At 45.5% G+C, this 2,763-nt stretch overlaps 1 non-coding gene across 1 annotated transcript; it reads left to right on the plus strand.

The window, feature by feature from the left end:
* Positions 1-685: 685 nt before the first annotated feature.
* LOC142710547 (U2 spliceosomal RNA) lies at positions 686-875 on the plus strand. Its single transcript, XR_012869572.1, has one exon. It is a non-coding gene; the product is annotated as a U2 spliceosomal RNA (small nuclear RNA).
* The last annotated feature ends 1,888 nt before the right edge of the window (positions 876-2,763 follow it).

Raw genomic sequence — 2,763 nt, forward strand, 5'->3', positions numbered from 1 at the left:
ACTTGGAAGAAGTTAGGCGTGAGAGGTATGTCCAATAGACAAAAGGACATAGTGTGGATGGCGTTGCATGATATATTGCCTGTTAGAGATGTGCAGAGGAGGAGAATGCTAGTTAGATTTGAGGTGTGTCCAAGGGTTGGGTGTAATTCACGGGAGACTGTTAGGCATCTTTTTTGGGACTGCAATTATTCGTATGAGGTATGGAGGAGGATGGGTGGCGTCTGTAAGGAGTTAGCTGGGGTGAAGTTTGTGGATTGGAAGGTTGCGATGTTTGCTATAGGGGCTTGTAACAGAGTAAGTGATAGGATCTTATGGTTGATTATGGTGTGTATAATGGAAAGCTTATGGGATGTACGTAATTTAGGTGTTTTCAAACATAAGTGGGTACCCATTGGTGAGTGTGTGAGGATGGTTTTGTCAAGACTATACGTAGTCTATCGTTGGGATAGTCAGTGCGGTGGTGGTATAGACGCAGAGGGGATATGGAAATTTAAGAAGTGGAGAAGGTTGGTGAAATATAGCTAATTGATAAGATTTATTCCTGTTTTATTTTTGTTCTTCACAATCCTTTCTGTGTCTTGATTATTATTGTTTGGAATAAAATAGCCATGATGATGTACGACTAAGGCAACTTATGCCTTAAAATGCAAAATGGTTTGTGTACTGTTGCTTTAAGTTAAACTGAATGGTTTTAAAAAAAAAAAAAAAAAAAAAAAAAAAAATCTGTTCTTATCAGTTTAATATCTGATACGTCCCCTATCTGGGGACCATATATTAAATGGATTTTTAGAACAGGGAGATGGAAATAGAGCTTGCTCTGTCCACTCCACGCATTGACCTGGTATTGCAGTATTTCCAGGACCGGTGCACCCTTTCCTTATGTGTTGACTAAAATCAGATTCCAAAAGTGTTTTTTCTCTTTGCCATTGTTTCTGTCTTTCTGAAGGGATCTCCCCTTTTAATCCCATTATTTCAACACCTGTTGGACAATGCATGAGTGATAATGAGCTCATTGATTAAATGCAATTAATGAATAGATTGCCACCTCTTGTTGTGTGTCGTCTGTGTTTTCTGTGTTTCCGGCATTTCACATTGGAACAGCTCATTCACCTTCCTTGTCTTCTCTCCGCCCTCCCTTTTAGGTAAGTTAAAGAGCTGCACCTGAGCCAGCCACTGATTGATTGATTGATTGATTGATTGATTGATTGATTGATTGATTGATTGATTGATTGATTGATTGATGCAGCACAACAGTCAAATAGTGGAGTGGAGTAGGGGAACAGCAAACAGCCAATAAAGCAGCCCGCCCGCTCGCCTGCCCGCCACAATGGACCTACCTGTGTACACTGGATGGATGTGATGGAATGTACTGTCGTCCCTACATTTCAAGAAGAAGTAAGAATTGCAGTTGCAACAAACCCTTGCTTGCCTACAAAGACAGCAGCAATTTGGATTTGTTACTATGTTACCTGGAAGAATAACAAACTGTGCAAGGATGGAGGTTGTAGGAGCAAGGAGAAGTTGTCTGTAAAGTTGGTGGATGCTTATTTTCCATTTTGCAGTCCCTTGTCTCCCTCTTGTGGCCTCCTGGAGGCAAATAAATGTGCAAAAAAAAGACAGCCTGGCGGCCGGCTGTTGCAGTGTTGCCCTCTCAGGCAACACTGAGTGACTGACTGAGCCTCACCGTCTTATATAAAGTTCAGATGGAACTTTGCACGTGTCATAGTGGAGCCCTCAGGATTCCAGAGCCAGCTTTCTGACATCATAATGGGGCCTCAGAGATAAAAGCCTGGGCCCAGGCAGTGTTGGTCAGTGCTGCTCAGCAGGCAGCACCCGACTGGATTAAAGCTAATACAAGTTGTGAAGGAACAAGGGGTGGCTGTGGGCATGCACTTACTGCTGCTGCTGCTGCCGCCAGTATTTGCACGGCAAGAGGGCATTTGGGCGTTGCCAAGAAGGCGTTTTTATGTAGATTCCTCCTCTTTCAGCACTGCATTGTGGTGCAAGCAAAAGAAGCAAATCCTGTGTAGCTTCCTCTCCGGCCTTTATTCACCTCCCGCTTAGTAGCTGTAAATGTGTGTGAGCCTGCAGGGCCCCATGGAATTGCCTAGGAGTAGGCTGAATCGCTGCAAGGGGTGAACAGCAGTATGGGACAGGCTCGGGCAAGGCAAGGGCCGCTCGGGTTATCGCTTCTCGGCCTTTTGGCTGAGATCAAGTGTAGTTCTGATTACTTGTAGTCAGTGCTGCCTGGTCTTAGTTGGGAGGTGCTCAGGTACCCTCTCTCTCGGCCTCGGGGGATCGTCCAGGTTCGCCTGGACTTCACCCCCGTGCTGCTATTTGGGAGAGAGGCTTAGTCCTGAGCAACGAGTTGCGATCCACATATCCCCCGTGTAGGCTTCGGCCGAAAAGGGGAAAGCTGCGTAGACGTTACGTCACCAACGGGTGGCGTAACTTTCCCTGAAAACCCCTCACCATGGACGAAAGTCCTGGTGAGATACCGGCGTATGCCCGGATAAAGAATACAATCCGTGTTATTGTATCAGAAGAGAAGGCGACGACCTGCGGCCTGAAGTTCTTGGTGGAGACCGTGCTTGTTGGCATTTTCAACATTCAGAAGCGGGAGATATTGGCGGTACAAGACTATCCTAGGAGAAGAACATACGACATAACTTTTGTACAGAATGGAGTGTTCCAAGATCTGCTGGCGGCATACATGGTAAAAAACGATCCGAGACTGGACGGTATTGAATTTTACGAACATGT

This window comes from Rhinoderma darwinii, unplaced genomic scaffold (genome assembly GCF_050947455.1).
Source record: "Rhinoderma darwinii isolate aRhiDar2 unplaced genomic scaffold, aRhiDar2.hap1 Scaffold_426, whole genome shotgun sequence".
In the NCBI taxonomy this organism is placed as follows: domain Eukaryota; kingdom Metazoa; phylum Chordata; class Amphibia; order Anura; family Rhinodermatidae; genus Rhinoderma; species Rhinoderma darwinii.